Consider the following 17314-nt stretch of genomic DNA (forward strand, 5'->3'; position numbering starts at 1 on the left):
AAAAAAAAAAAAAAAAAAAAAAAAAAAAAAGTCAGGGAACAACAGATACTGGAGAGGATGTGGAGAAATAGGAATACTTTTACACTGTTGGCGGGACCGTAAATTAGTTCAATCATTGTGGAAGACAGTGTGGCGATTCCTCAAGGACCTAGAACTAGAAATACCATTTGACCTAGTAATCCCATTACTGGGTATATACCCAAAAGATTATAAATCATTCTATAAAAACACATGCACACGTATGTTTATTGCAGCACTGTTGACAATACCAGAGACTTGGAGCCAACCCAAATGCCCATCAATGATAGACTGAATACAGAAAATGTGGCACATATATACCATGGAATACAGTGCAGCCATTGGGGGGCTAGGGCAGGGATAGCATCAGGAGAAATAACTAATATAGATGACGGGTTGATGGGTACAACCAACTACCATGGCACGTGTATGCCTAAGTAACAAACATGCACATTCTGCACATGTATCCCAGAACTTAAAGTATAATTAAAAATAAAAAATAAAGCAAGAGCTACTAACTCTGGCTAGACCACAAATACAGTAAAAACTGAAAAATAATCTTGGTTTTGTGCTAGGCTTTTTTGGGGGCTGGGAGAATAGATGTTGATTATTAAAAACTGGCATAATCTTTAAAAGTGATTAAAACTGCTGCTTGTTTTATATTTACAAAAATATATTAGTCATCAAAATTTCTAGAAAATAAAATGCTGGAAAAAATGATCTAGGGATTTTATAAAATAACAATGAATGGCCCAAAATAAAGCAATAGTTGTTAACTTCTATGCCATAGACTCACTGCGGACCGAGGGACTCATTTATGAGTCCCAAATATGGGACTTACAATTATGGCACAACATAAAGCAATAGTTGTTAACTTCTATGCCATAGACTCATTGCGGACTGAGGGACTCATTTATACTTTGAACTCAGCCTTACACATTTTTTTTTTCTCAAATACAAGCTGAAAATAAAAGCATCCATCAAAACATGTTTAGCCACATTTCACAATTCATGCAACTGAAGAAGAGAGTTTTAAACCCACTGGCAAGTTTATGATGAACAACAATGTAGAACATAGATTGTGAGTGAGTAATATAAGTTTTCTTAAGAAGACATTTCTCTGGATTCAAGCAGACGTACCTGGAACAAATTCTACTTATTGCATGCACAAGCAAGCTTTCCCTTCTTGAATAACCCAGAGGAGTTTTTAGAGCATTTAGTGAAGCTGTTAAACTCATCAGTCAAATTAAAGGCAGGCCTAAGCATCTTTGATTTTTTTTCAAAGCAAAGTGACTGTCGTTAATGTTTTCTCAGAAAGACCTCTCTCATTTACGCAAATTGTCTGAGGAAATTAAAATTTTCCTGGAGGGAAACTTGTGTGAGATCATGTGATACCAATGTCTTGCCTTGCAATTTACATCACTTTGAGATTTATTTGCTTATTTAAACAACTGAACATCTATGTTTCAAAAGACAAGATTATCAGCAAAATACTCACCTTGATCAAGATCAGTTGGATTCTTGTATTTTTTTGTCCTGGACAACCTACTCATGACATTACCTAAAGAATGCACTAGGCTGGGCATGGTACCTCATATCTGTAATCCCATCACTTTAGAAGGCTGAGGTGGGCAGACCACTTCAGGCCAGGAGTTCAGGACCAGCCTGGCCATCATGGCAAAATCCTGTCTCTACTAAAACTACAAAAATTAGCCAGGCATAGTGGCACATTACTGTAAACCTAGCTACTTGGAAGGCTGAAACACCAGAATTGTTTGAACCCAGGAGATAGAGGTTGCAGTGAGCTGAGATGGCGCCACTGCACTCCAGCCTGGGTGACAGAGTCATATCCTGCCTCAAAAAAAAAAAAAAAAAAAGAATGCACTAAACATGTTTCACACACTCAAGAAGCACTAAGGAACACTTGATAGACAAACTTTCTAAGTATTTTCTCTAACAAGACTATATCCATGGGTGGCTAAGTGAAAAAGTTTTCTCACTTTTTTTTTTAACCAAAATTTCACACATTTATTCTAAATGTGTCTAGATGGGACAGATTTTTTCAGTTAGTTGAATTTAAAATTAATTAACTTTAGTATTATATGCCTTTTGTTTATTTTATACTTTAATTATAATTCCTGTTTGATAACATTATCATGTTTTTATCTCACTTATTTTTATAGTTATTTTCTATTTATAATAAATGTCAGTGATTTTTCAGTTACACAGCAATAAAGATTTTATCGAAAAGAAATGTGTTCAAGGTAATTTCATTTACAGAAAAATGTAAATAAATATTACTTAAGTGATGATATGGCAAAAATCGTGAAGATAGAAATGTAAATAACTAAAGTTTCAAAAACATTGCTAGATTTTCCTAAGGTAGCAGTTGGAGAAAAAGAGGAAGAACCTGGAGTTCAGCAGATCCTACCACAGTCACAAACTAGCAGTGTTTACCTTGGCGCACTACTTAGATCCTATGAACCTCAGTTTCTTCACTTGTAAAATGGATATAGTGATAATGATTTTCAAGACGGTTGCCGTGAGAGTTAGGATTAACATATGTTAAAGTACCTAGTCTAAGAAATGCTAGTTATTTTTCAGGCAGTTAAGAAAACTTTAATTGAAAAGTGTATTAAGATATATATATATATATATTTGCATCTGTGTATTAACTTTTTCATGGAAAAATAGCAAAATAAAAGATTAGCTGCAAAACTATCTTGAGATTTTAGAAAGACTTTAGAAGGGGACAGATGAATTACATGTCATCTAATTCAAAATGTTAGGATAGTTGAAAGTGAATACTAGTATACCAGCTTTATCCCACAGACCTTGAAGTGTGATGTAATAATTAGGTTAGTTGTGATAATAAATGGCAGATAAATTTGCATCTTAGATTGAATCAAGAAATGGAGGCCAAGAGCTGTGACATTCAGTCTTCGCTCTGAAACTGAACCTTGGCTCTTAATTTCTTTTTTTTTTATTATTATACTTTAAGTTCTAGGGTACGTGTGCACAACGTGCAGGTTTGTTACATAGGTATACATGTGCCATGTTGGCTTGCTGCACCCATCAACTCGTCATTTACATTAGGTATTTCTCCTAATGCTATCCCTCCCCCAGCCTCCCACCCCTTGACAGGCCCTGGTGTATGATGTTCCCCGCCCTGTGTCCAAGTGTTCGCATTGTTCATTTCCCACCTATGAGTGAGAACATGTGGTATTTGGTTTTCTGTCCTTGTGATAGTTTGCTGAGAATGATGGTTTCCAGCTTCACCCATGTCCCTGAAAAGGACGTGAACTCATCCTTTTTTATGGCTGCATAATATTCCATGGTGTATATGTGCCACATTTTCTTAATCCAGTTTATCACTGATGGACATTCGGGTTGGTTCCAAGTCGTTGCTATTGTGAATAGTGCTGCAATAAACATACGAGTGCATGTGTCTTTATAGTAGCATGATTTATAATCCTTTGGGGATATACCCAGTAATGGGATCGGTGGGTCAAATGGTATTTCTAGTTCTAGATCCATGAGGAATCGCCACATTGTCTTCCACAATGGATGAACTAATTTACACTCCCATCAACAGTGTAAAAGTGTTTCTATTTCTCTACATCCTCTCCAGCATCTGTTGTTTCCTGACTTTTTAATGATTGCCATTCTAACTGGCATGAGATGGTATCTCATTGTGGTTTTGATTTGCATTTCTCTGATGACCAGTGATGATGAGCATTTTTTCATATGTTTTTTGGCCTCATAAATGTCTTCTTTTGAGAAGTGTCTGTTCATATCCTTTGCCCACTTTTTAATGGGCTTTTTTGTAAGTTTTTTTAAGTTCCTTGAAGATTCCAGATATTAGCCCTTTGTCAGATGGATAGATTGCAAAAATTTTCTCCCATTCTGTATGGTGCCTGTTTACTCAGATGATAGTTTATTTTGCTGTGCAGAAGCTCTTTAGTTTAATTAGGTCCCATTTGCCAATGTTGGCTTTTGTTGCCATTGTTTTTGGTGTTTTAGTCATGAAATCTTTGCCCATGCCTATGTCCTGAATGATATTGCCTAGGTTTTCTTCTAGGGTATTTATGTTTTTAGGTCTAACATTTAAGCCTTTAATCCAACTCGATTTAATTTTTGTATAAGTGTAAGGAAGGGATCCAGTTTCAGCTTTCTACATATGGCTAGCCAGTTTTCCCAGCACCATTTATTACACAGGGAATCCTTTCCCCATTTCTTGTTTTCATCAGGTTTGTTAGAGATCAGATGGTTGTAGATGTGTGGTGTTATTTCTGAAGCTTCTGTCCTGTCCCATTGGTCGATATCTTTGTTTTGGTACCAGTACCATGCTGTTTTGATTACTGTAGCCTTGTAGTGTAGTTTGAAGTCAGGTAGCATGATGCCTCCAGCTTTGTTCTTTTTGCTTAGGATTGTCTTGGCTATGCGGGCTGTTTTTTTGTTCCATATGAACTTTAAAATAGTTTTTTCCAATTCTGTGAAGAAAGTCATTGGTAGCTTGATGGGGACGGCACTGAATCTATAAATTACCTTGGGCAGTATGGCTATTTTCACGATATTGATTCTTCCTATCCATGAGCATGGAATGTTCTACCATTTGTTTGTGTCCTCTTTTATTTCATTGAGCAGTGGTTTGTAGTTCTCCTTGAAGAGATCCTTCACATCCCTTGTAAGTTGGATTCCTAGGTATTTTATTCTCTTTGTAGCAATTTTGGATGGGAGTTCACTCATGATTTGGCTCTCTGTTTATCTGTTATTGGTGTATAAGAATGTTTGTGATTTTTTCACATTGATTTTGTATCCTGAGACTTTGCTGAAGTTGCTCATCAGCTTAAGGAATTTTTGGGCTGAGATGATGAGAATCTCTGGGACACATTTAAAGCAGTGTGTAGAGGGAAATTTATAGCACTAAATGCCCACAAGAGAAAGCAGAAGAGACCTAAAATCGACACCCTAACACCACAATTAAAAGAACTAGAGAAGCAAGACCAAACTCATTCAAAAGCTAGCAGAAGGCAAGAAATAACTAAGATCAGAGCAGAACTGAAGGAGATAGAGACACAAAAAACCCTTCAAAAAATTAATGAATCCAGGAGCTGGTTTTTTGAAAAGATCAACAAAACTGATAGACCACTAGCAAGATTAATAAAGAAGAAAACAGAGAAGAATCAAATAGACACAATAAAAAATGACAAAAGGGATATCACCACCCATCCCACAGGAATACAAACTACCATCAGAGAATACTATAAACACCTCTATGCAAATAAACTAGAAAATCTAGAAGAAATGGATAAATTCCTCGACACATACACCCTCCCAAGACGAAACCAGGAAGAAGTTGAATCTCTGAATAGACCAATAACATGCTCTGAAATTGAGGCAATAATTAATAACCTACAAACCAAAAAAGGTCCAGGACCAGATAGATTCACAGCCGAATTCTTCCAGAGGTACAAAGAGGAGCTGGTACCATTTCTTCCGAAACTATTCAAAACAGTAGAGAAAGAGGGACTCCTCCCTAACTCATTTTATGAGGCCAGCATCATCCTGATACCAAAGCCTGGCAGAGACACAACAAAAAAAGAGAATTTTAGACCAATATCCCTGATGAACATCAATGTGAAAGTCTTCAAGAAAATACTTCCAAACCAAATCCAGCAGCACATCAAAAAGCTTATCCACCACAGTCAAGTTGGCTTCATCCCTGGGATGCAAGGCTGGTTCAACATACACAAATCAATAAACGTAACCCATCATATAAACAGAACCAATGACAAAAACCACATGATTATCTCAATAGATGCAGAAAAGGCCTTCAACAAAATTCAACAGCCCTTCGTGCTAAAAACTCTCAATAAACTAGGTACTGATGGAACATATCTCAAGATAAGAGCTATTTATGACAAACCCACAGCCAGTATCATACTGAATGGGAAAAAGCTGGAAGTATTCCCTTTGAAAACCGGCACAAGACAAGGATGCCCTCTCTCACCACTACTATTCAATATAGTGTTGGAAGTTCTGGCCAGGGCAATCAGGCAAGAAAAAGAAATAAAGGGTATTCAATTAGGAAAAGAGGAAGCAAAATTGTCTCTGTTTGCAAATGACATGATTGTGTACTTGGCTCTTAATTTCAAAGAGATTTCAATGAGGCTCTTTGTTTCTGTGTTTGAAGTATGCAGTAACTCACAGGCTCATCATACAATTTCTATTCTTTTTTAGCATTAATCATGCTCCCTGATCTCTGCTTAGGGTATTGTATCATTGAAAGACATTTGACAATCATTTTAGAATATAAGTAGAGGTGACAAGGCCTTTCATATTAGCAGCCCAGGCATTGGTTCCACTATGAAATTCAAAGCTATTTATTCTATCTGGATATTTAACATAAAATAGTTACATTTTATAGAGTTGGGCGCAGTGGCTCACACCTGTAATCCCAGCACTTTGGGAGGATGAGGTGGGTGGATCACAGGTTCAAGAGATCAAGACCATCCTGGCCAACATAGTAAAACCTTGTCTCTACTAAAAATACAAAAATTAGGTGGGCTTGGTGGCGGGTGCCTGTAGTCCCAGCTACTTGGGAGGCTGAGGCAGGAAAATTGCTTGAACCTGGGAGGCGGAGGTTGCAGTGAGCTGAGATTGCACCACTGCACTCCAGCCTGGTGACAGAGCGTGACTCCGTCTCAAAAACAAAAGAAAAAAAAGTTACATTTTATAAACTTTGAACCTGTGAGATGGGCTGCATTGGTGGTTATATTATTCTTTTCATTCCTTAGGTGAAATTTTTATAATCCTAAATATTATTGAAATTTTTTTCTTCATAACATGGGCCTGATATTACTGATCATAGTACCAGGCCAGGTTAGATATTTAATTCATTCATTATTAATTTGTGCTGAAATCTTAGATATTAGGTGTGTATAACTCTGGTCCTGTATTGAAGCTGCTTATGATATGTGTGGTGAGACATCTAATTAGACCAATGACCACAGGAGATGCCATCCATATGGACAGCCTCTGCTCTGCTCTGTCTGTATCTGGACACCAAACTGGCTCTCTGTCCTGGCATCTGTGAAGCATCAGGGCTGATTGCCAGATCCTCTTAAGATCAGCCCTGCTCACTAGAAGCAAAATAGAGGGCATCTTCCACCTCAGGACATCCTTATTCCACCCCTTGGGGCCTTGCTTGTTAGAAATCCTGTCTTGATTACTGTAGCTTTATTATAAGTCTTGTAGTCAGATAGTGTTAGTCCTCCAACTTTGTTCTTCTTCAATATTGTGTTGACCATTCTGGGTCTTTTGCCTCTCCATATAAACTTTAGAAACAGCTTGTTCATATCCTCAAAATAATTTGCTGGTATTTTGATTGTAATTTAATTGAATCTATAGATCAAGTTGGGAAAAACTAACATCTTGACAATATTGAGTCTTCATATCCATGAACATGGAATATCTCTCCATTTGTTTAGTTATTTGATTTCTTTCATCAGAGTTTTGTAGTTTCCTTCAAATAGTTCTTACACATACTTTGTTAGATTTATATCTAAGTATTTCATTGTTCCTGGTGCTAATGCAAACAGTATTTTGTTTTTAATTTTAAATTTCACCTGTTCATTGCTAGTATATAGAAAAACACTTGACTTTTGTATAATCACCTTGTATCTTGCACCCTTGCTATAATCACTTATTCATTTCAGATTATTTTTCTTTTTCTTTTTTTTGTGTGCCTATTTTGAGATTTTCTGTGATAGTAATGCCACCTGTGAATAAAGGCAGCTTTACTTCTTCCTTCCAAATCTATATACGTTTTAGTTCTTTTTCTTGTGTGATTACATTAAGCAGAACACAAACATTTTATTTTTTGCTCATATTACATGTTAGCAATTATCATCTGTTGCCATGGATGTGGTCTACGTCTTTGCTTCATTCTGGGACCTAGATGGAAAGAACCAACCCTGTCTGGAGTAAAAAATGAGCAACAGCTCTAGTGGAATCACAATTTCCCTCACAGATTCTCCTCAGAAAAAGCACATCACCACTTCTGCTCACATCCTATTGGCCTAAGCAACTATCACATGTCCTGAGGAGGCATTATGAATCACAGATCAATGAAACTCTTACATATAAAGGGGCAAATGTTTGGAGACAAGATTAAGGAATTAACATACCTATAGTGTCTAATATCTATCATATGGTAAATGCTAAGTATTATTATTATTCATTTTATTTTATTTTATTTTTGAGACTGAGTCTTGCTCTGTTGCCCAGGCTGGAGTGCAGTGGCGCGATCTTGGCTCACTGCAAGCTCCTCCTCCTGGGTTCACGCCATTCTCCCGTCTCAGCCTCCCTAGTAGCTGGGACTAGAGGTGCCCACTACCATGCCTGGCTAATTTTTTGTATTTTTTTTTTTTTTTTTTTTAGTAGAGACGAGGTTTCACCATGTTAGCCAGGATGGTCTCAATCTCCTGACCTCATGATCCGCCCACCTTGGCCTCCCAAAGTTCTGGGATTACAGGCGTGAGACACCATGCCTGGCCTACTATTATTATTATTATTACTATTAATTTCTCTTTCTCCGTACCTGCCAGAAAAATTCCCAACCCTGGATTAGTGATACTGTTTACTTTTCTCTACTTTAGCCAATCAGTGAAAATGACTGAAAAAGCTACATCAGCCTAAAATGATGTCCCTATAAAATCATGACCTCAACATCAGTCAGGTCTCTGGAGCTGGAGATGCTTACCAACATTTTCACTTTTCCTGCTTCAATATCCCATTCTATTCCCCTCAATGTCTACTTTAAACTTTCACTGTTTTCCTCCAAGTTAACAAAAAGATCCTCTTCCACTTGCTTCACTACAGATGACTTGCCCACTTGTCAACCATAATTGGGAAAATTGAGCTCATTTGATGGAATCTCATTTCCATTTCCTAGCTTGGCAAACCAAACTACAAATTTAGCAAACCCCATTATCAGACTTAATTCTCTTTGTCTAAGCTCTAATGATTAAATGTCTACTCTGCCGAAGTCCAATTTCATCTGTGTTCTTCATGCTATATGTAGATTTCTGCCTTCTCTTATACTTGATCATTTATCCCCCATTTTCTACTGTTTTCAACTTTTTTCTTATTCTTTTCCTTCCCATTAATTCATTAAACTTGTTCTTGACCTATTATTATACATCTGTTATAATATGTATCCTGATTTAGACATGGTACTTGTACATAACTTTTATACCTCTATTTATTGTATGGTCTAAAGGATGTTTGAACCATGTATTATCTAGCTGCATATCCCCTGTACTGCTTAACATAGTATTGTAGATATGCCATGTATTTCAAACATATTTGTTGAGTGAATACACAGTGACCCCTAGAAGCCTCCAGTAGTCAGCAATGCCTTCTCAAGGTCAGGCTACTTACTGCCACCCCTCCTGCTAACTTTATATTCTATACTTTAGTTTGACATTGTAAATGACCATAGTCTGATTTGATAAAACAGTTAATACTTATTATAGCAGTTACTGTCACAGATTCCATTCTAAACGCTTTACACCTATTAACTAATTTAAATCTTTACAGTAACCCTAAGAAGTGGGTGTTATTATCTTCATATCTGAGGAAATGCTGATACGGAGGTGTTGTTGTGTCTTTTTTAATATCAACATGGAAAGAGATTTAAAAATATAGATAGATGATAGATTAAAAATAGACATAGGTGTAGATTTCATTTTATTGTAGCTAGTAAACAATACGGCTTTGTATCCTGCCTCTTAGGTTTATTTTTATAGTAATTGATGAAGTCCGCATACAGTTATCCTTAAGGAACCTGAACCTTATCAGAAATATCACTTAACTGTGTGTGTATCAGAATATAAATGAAATGCTCTTCTCCCTCCACTCTTGTGAAATGCCTGATGAAGCTTAAGCATTTAACTTTCCTGTTGCTCTACTCATTCTCCTGTTGCCACAGCAACTAAAAAATGTTCATTCCACTGCTCTTGCAGCTACCTTACAAATACAGTTTTTTCTTTTTTTTTTTAATAAAAGACAATGAATCATATTTTAAAAAAACAGTGTGGTCAATATGGAGAACTACCATTCATGTGTTTCTTCAGCCCCAATGAACAAGTCTTAATTTTTCCTAGTAAAATTCTGTCATTTTAAGCATCATGTCCTGCATAATATTGGAACTGGAAAAATCAGGCTTTTATTATTCTAGAATTAAGACATGTATAGAGACTCACAATGTACAAAAGCCTATTTAGTCAGGGTTTTCCAAGAGATAGACCAATTAGATAGATAGATAGATAGATAGATAGATAGATAGATAGATAGATAGACAGACAGATAGATGAAAGATAGATATGAGTAGGGATTTATGAGAGGAATTGGCTCACATGATGATGGAGGCTGAGAATTCTCATGCTAGTCTGTCTGCAAGCTGGAAAAGCAGGAATGCTGGTAGCATGGCTGAGTCTAAGTTCAAAGGCCTCAGAACCAAGGAAGATGGTGATGTAACCCTCAGTTTTGAGAACCCTGAGGCTGCTGGTACAAATCCAAGAGTCCAAAGGCTGGAGAACCTGAAGTTCTGCTATCCAAGGGCAAGAGACGGGCTCCCCAGCTCTGGGAGAGAGAGTGAATCTACCTTTCCTTTGCCTTTTTCTTTGGGCCCACTCCAGATTGGATGGTGCTCACTCACACTAAGGGCGGATCTTCACCCACTCAATCCACCAACTCACTTGCCAATCTCCTACAGGAACATTCTCATAGAAACACTCAGAAATATTTTATCAGCTATGTAGATATCCTCTAATCCAGTCAAGTTGACACCTAATATTAATCATCATATTACTTATAACTTACCTGTAATATTTCTATCATCTTGAAAGGGGCGTTAACTCTCTGAAAGTTTGCCTTTACAATCTTATGTTCCATGATTTAGGAAAAAGACATATATAGTTCCTTTGCCATTTTCAAGCTTTTTATTTTCTTCACTTAGCTTTTTAAAAAAGATTTTCTAGTGTATTAATAAATTATAAAATTGAAATAAGTTATAGCTGAAATACTGTGGCTTTAATTAGGGCTATTTTGGTTGCAAATGGCACAAATATAACCCATGCTTGTTTAAGAAAAGGGAAATGTATTATAAGCCAGCTTGGGTACCCCTGGAACCCAAAGGTAAAAACATAGAAAAGTGAAAAAAGAAAATCGAGTGATGATCTCAAACAATGCCTGGATACTCTCTATCACTTATCTCCATTTTCTTTGCTCTTTGGCTCTGTGCTTCTCTCTCACTGCAGAGCAGCTTTAGACAAGTGTTGGAAACATAGGCAATGACAGCATTGGAATTTTACCTCTTATGGCCTAAGTCAGTAGAGAGATATTGTGCTAACTCTTTTTCCTCCAAGCTAAAAGAAAAAAAAAACAAAATAAAAAGAGGGGAAAAATGTCTCATTGGTCCAATTTGGGTGAGATGCCACCAAAAGAACAATCAGCACTGTCCAGGAGGCAGGGTCACATAACTTACATGATAGCTGACTTGATTTATCAACAGCAGGATTGATATTTCCACCTCTTCAAAATTCATCTTTCACTTGGCTTCCTAAACACCATTCACTCTCTGCTGTCTCTTTATCCTTCTGTATGTGTGTGCTCAGTCTTCACTGTTTGTTTCTCCATATCTTCCTGACTGATTCACACTGCAGTGCAGTGCCCAGGGCTCAGTGCTCTTCTTGGTTCTACTTACATTCACTTCCATGGTGGTCCTAAACAGGGCCCTATTATTATTAGTATGTCATCTACATGCTGCATTTTCTATTTTTATTTCTACCTCAGATATCTTCCTTTCTTTTATTTCTTTAAGTTTGCTGTCTTCGGTTGATATTTCCAACTCAATATATCTAAAACAGGATTCTTTAATCACCCCAACATCTCGTTTGTAACTTTTGAGCTTCTTGTTCTTCCCATAATCTTAGTTAAATGTAGGCCACCCATCCTTCCATTTCTTCAGGCCAAAAATATTGGAGTCATCCTTGGTTTTTCATTGCCTTTGTGTTCTATTGTCTTCTGATATAAATAAAAGTCTTAGGCCAATCTGACTGTCATTTCTTCATAACTTAACTGGGTTTTCCTCACTAAAGTTTCTAAGATATTTTATCTTTCTCCTTGGTGTTCTACAACTTCACACTAATGTGTCCAGGTGTGTGTCTTTTTCTTTTATTCATGGTCAGTGGTACACAGGTCATTTCAACCTTTAGAACATGCTTCTTTTCACTCTGAGCAACTTCTTTGCATAATTTTATAATTTCTTCTCTCAGTTCTCTTCATTCTCCTTTCCTTTACTCCTACTATTCAGATACTATATCCAGAATTGAGTGTTTATGTCTTTATATATTTTTAAAATTTTTGTACTATATTCTGGTTGACTTTTCAAATCTTATCTTTTAATGCCTACAATGACGGAAGAAAAAGTGTTTCTGCTCTAGAATCCTAAACATAGCCAGAATACCATTCAAGCATAATAAGATAATATAGCTATAACCAAACTTAGAAAATTAATATGGCAAATGTCCTTTCTTTGGAAATTTCCTGAGGATTCTCTTCAAGAAAATAATGGTGACAACTAAAAACAAAAATGAAAACAATTTGGGCAACAATTTCTATATCAAAGAGTAATAAAGGTAAATAATTAACAGCACAACTGGTGTGTGGCAGCCTAGAGAGCTGGCACTCAAGCTTGGAGAAGGATGGAAGCTGTGGAAAGGAGGTCCCTGAGAGGGGAAAAAAAGGACACCACAGAATTAACAGTAGGTAGAGAGCTTAGAAAAAAAGTGAGGATATAATACAAGTACACAATTTTAGAATTAACACCCTCCTCACCACCACCATAAAGTTGGAGTATGGAATAATTAGGGACAGAGACTAAGCAGTTAAAATAAATGATCTCAAAGGGCTGAAATTTAGACTTTGAGTGCTAACTTACTTATATGGTTAAACTCAACCAGTAAAAAACTAGCATAATATTCAACCAATCAATAGAAAACAGCTATCAATTTCATGCCAAGATTGGTTCCAGAAGCACATTCATAGTTCGTTTTTCTGAGTAAACTACAATCTGGTAGAGAATCAAGACGTGAATGAGATGATACCATTTGCCACAAGAATTTAGAGAAGGGAGACCCCATTTGGCACAGGGCTTGTGCATGTACAAGTGAACCTTTCAGAGCTGGGCATACTTCCTAGTGTAGGCCAATGCCTGTGAACTAAGCGTCTTTCTCATTGGCCACTCCATCCTTAATTCACAACAACACAGGCACTAAATAAAGGTTTAATACCATATTGTCTTGTCCTTGGAAGTAACAGCGTTCCTATTATAAGTATCAATTTTCTTTAAACTTCCAAAGTTCTTCTGCATGGGTCTTCATCAGTAATTTCTGGAGAAAAGCAATATTTTAGGATCCGAATACACCACTATGTCTTGTGAGATTCCAATTTGGGTCCTATAAGGAGCTCTTAAAAGTCTGACATTTTAGACTCTGCCTTGCCCTAACCCAGTGCTTTCTATTTCTAGGCTTTCAAAAGATCTTTCTACCTCCACTGTCCCTCCACTTTTTGTTTGTGATATAGATTGATTTTCTTTAATATCATGTTTCTACTGTCTGTCTTTTCTTGCCCCAGCCTGGTTCTCCTGAGGCAGGAGACCAAACCTCTAACAATCTTTAGTATCTAATAGTTTTTAGTCTTATGTTTAGCCTGTGCCATTTGTTTCTCTTTCTTCTTTTGTCCAGTCTTTTCAGCTTTATTTGCCTTGCTCTTCTTTGTCCTGCTTTGTTTTTCATTCATTCATTTATTCATTCATAAATATTAAACACTATACTAGGAGTGGGAATACAAAATCAATAAGAAATAGTCATTCTAAAATATTTCATAATCCAATAGATCTTTAAGTGGAAGTTAGAGTAGATGTAAGACCTTCAATTGAGCTAAGAAAAATGGTCTGGCAATGCCTAATACTTAACACGAAAATGGGAGAAGCAAATTTTGCCTAGGATGCCTGAGTAAAGCTTTATAGAGCAGGTACAAACTGAGCTGAATTTTGAGGGATAAGTAAGAGTTTAAGAAAAAAACAAAAACAGGGACTAGAGTAAGAAGGGAACGGTATTCTAGGTGAAGGGAAGAGAATATACAGAGTTATGGAATGAGTTAGATGTTTGTGAATATCTTACTACCAGTAGTTACTCTAGCTATATTTGATTCTTTTCTTCCTGGGAAAGCAAAGTGAACCCCATCAAGGTCTCTAATGTTGCCGGTGGAGTGGTCAAGGACATTTTTTTAAATAGCTTTCATTTGGATAGTTTATATCCACTCCCATTGAAACTCCTCATTCTTCATCCTCTTCTCCCCAGGATTTCTCAGGGGTACTATATTATTACCAAATATTGGATGTAGTGAAATTTGTTAACAAACTCATCCTTTGCAAATAATAAACAGGTTATTTGTAATGAAAGTTATTAAGGGGGATTTTCTAAGCCTGTATTTTGAGATGCTCAAACAATAGTCTTTGAGGGCAACTTACCAAATGCATTAAAGGAAGTCATTTGGAAACTTCTTTACTGCTTTCAGAAATAAGAGAATTGAATTTCTCTCTTGCAGCCAATTCTCTTCAGCCACACACACACACAAATGAAGGTTTACTAACACTCTTTCTCTTGAGAACACTATCTACTGTGAGTGGTGCCAACAGCTGAAAGCATCGAGCCTGCCCTTGCACTGTGAGAACACAGCTCTCTCCCAGGGTCTGCCCAGATGCTCATTAAAATCCAATGAGTACCCAACAAGGATGTGCTATTTAGTCCAACATCATAGTTTTTATAAATAAAAGAATTTCAACTCGGTGTGGGAGGATGGACAAAGTCGAGCACCATGGTAACTGGGTCAAATGAACTCTTTAAACAGACTACCCACAAATGAATGGATGTTGACTGTGCATGCCATTTAAGGCATCACAGCTTAACATGCTCCTGCCCTGTGTAACTTCTGCTGGTCCCCAACCTTGAAAGCTTTCATGTTTCCTTCTGTACTCACTCCAATTTGTGCCTGTCATAATTGACTCTTTCACTCCTCCGTTCTTTTTCTATTTCTGTAAATTATGATGTTTTTTTCCTATCAGTTTGGCCTATTTAAAGTATCTCATATTACTATTCAACATGTTTACTTCTTTCACAACTTCTGCATCCATAAGCTGTAACTATCTTTTCCCGTGTTTATTCCACAAATGAGAAAAAGCCACTTGACTAATGTCCTTGTCAAACAACACATATTACCACCATAATACTCTCTTCTTAAGCACAGTAGAAATCAGGGGGAGATTAGTATACAGGAGGGGACTAAAAATAGTCCTTGCTTTTAAGGAGCTTAAAATCCATTGGGCTGTCACAAAGAATACTTTTATTAAGTCTCACTGTGTGAGGAAAATGTTTATTTCTCCCAAAGAATGGTTGTGTTTTCTTTTGGCAGATATTGGAAATTATAGTATTTAGAATCATTCTCTTGTTTGCTCTTGCTGCCAGAATGCCGAGCACCAAATGTAACATTTTCAGACTATAATTACTTAAGCTTCAATTGCTTCCTTTTCTTTGTATGGCTTTGACTTTATACGGTTATTATAAATGGATACATATTATTGTAGGGTTAAACTTTTCTTACGCTTTTTAGGAGTGACATTGGTTTTAAATAACTACACAAACCTTTATCTTTGACTTGGATAAAAATATAAGACATGCTCATCAAATTTGCACATGAGAAGAGGCTAGGAAAGAGCATCGCAGCATTTGGTATAATGCTGGGTCAATAGGGGCTTCATTCTTCAGGATTCCAGAGAAGTGACATCATGAGAAAAGCAGTTAGAGTGGGATGAAGCCAAGGTTACACAGTAGGTGACGGGTGGTGAAGGAATGTCAGTGGGTAAATAACCTTGTAGAGAGGGGCAGGGATTTGCATGAAGTAAATTATAGTCGTATGGGCCAGGAGTGAATTCTTAAGGGACAGAAAGTGAGATTTTAAGTACTTTCCAGGTGTGTAACATTCAGGGGAAGGAAGATGCTTTTAGTAATGATTTTAAGAAAGTTTTCCTTTCAGATACTTTTTCTACAAGGCTTTTGTGGTCAACCTGATGTTTATTTGAATTTGGGGATATATTCAGATGAAAAGAAAGCTGCTTGGCTTTGGGACAGTAACAGTACAGAGACTCAGAATGTAGAGAGGTCTCAGGGGCTAGAAGAACAGTTTAGAACTGATGCAGGGAATACTAAAAGGAAAAACAACACATTGGTTGGAGTTCATGTTGAAAATCTAAATAAAAAATTGTGGATTGGGGTAGACATAGAAAAGAATGGGAGGTTTTCATTAATGCATGAGTTAAAAGTATGATGTGCGTTTCAAAGAGTGGACACCTTCAGGCAGTTTGCTGAGAAGGCAGAAAGTAAAACAAACAGGTGTTGGTCTGGGTGTACTGCATTCAGTTCTGAACACACAAAAAATAAGAGAAATATTTTTTGTAAATGAGCACATATAGCATATAGTGGCCAAATGGAAAAGCAATTATAAATAATGTTATGGTAAATAAGGAATGGTTAAGCCACTGTATACTTTTAACTCAAAGAAGAAAAAAATGGAATGAGAGGTAAGATCATTATTTTTAAGTATTTGAAGAGAAATAGTCTGGCTTCAGGGAGGAAGCATATGATTTGAAGGCAGAGAAAACAGTGACCAGATCTGTGATCCATCACCTACCTACCACCTACCCAGTATTGCCTCAACAACACCCCTAGGCTCTGTGATAAGTGGAGAGAGAGCATCTTGTTCAGCACATGGCAATTAGCAGGCCCTCCACAAATGTGATTTTATTCCTGTAATTAAGAAAATATGAGAAATCAATATGCATATTCTCTACAGTCCCAAAGAGTTAGGTCTAAAACCAATGTATAGTACCTACAAGGAGAAAAGTTTTGCTGAATTAAAAATATAAAATATACACTTTTGAAAATAAAGTGAGCTTTCTCAGCAGATGATTTTGTTTTCTGGCCCGGAAAGTGTTCAAATCCAAACTTTCTTATGCCAAGGTAACGTAAGAAATCTGTGATCTAAGTGACAGCTCCTATTTTGAGACTTCTATTAGGATTTAGGTAAAGGGACTTTTTTTTGGTCTTCTCTTAGAAATTAGAGATGAAGGAGATGGAGAAGGGATGGAACTGAACAGGTAGAAACAGAA

At 36.8% G+C, this 17314-nt stretch overlaps 1 long non-coding RNA gene across 1 annotated transcript in view; it reads right to left on the bottom strand.

The window, feature by feature from the left end:
• The window catches only part of LOC134730509 (uncharacterized), a 50916-nt gene extending 40266 nt beyond the window's left edge, over nt 1-10650 (bottom strand). Inside the window, exon 1 of the long non-coding RNA XR_010112300.1 lies at nt 10443-10650. This is a non-coding gene — a long non-coding RNA (uncharacterized LOC134730509). The remainder of the gene's footprint in view (nt 1-10442) is intronic.
• Between the last annotated feature and the right edge of the window lie 6664 nt (nt 10651-17314).

The sequence above is a fragment of the Pan paniscus genome, chromosome 5 (genome assembly GCF_029289425.2).
Source record: "Pan paniscus chromosome 5, NHGRI_mPanPan1-v2.0_pri, whole genome shotgun sequence".
Classification (NCBI taxonomy): domain Eukaryota; kingdom Metazoa; phylum Chordata; class Mammalia; order Primates; family Hominidae; genus Pan; species Pan paniscus.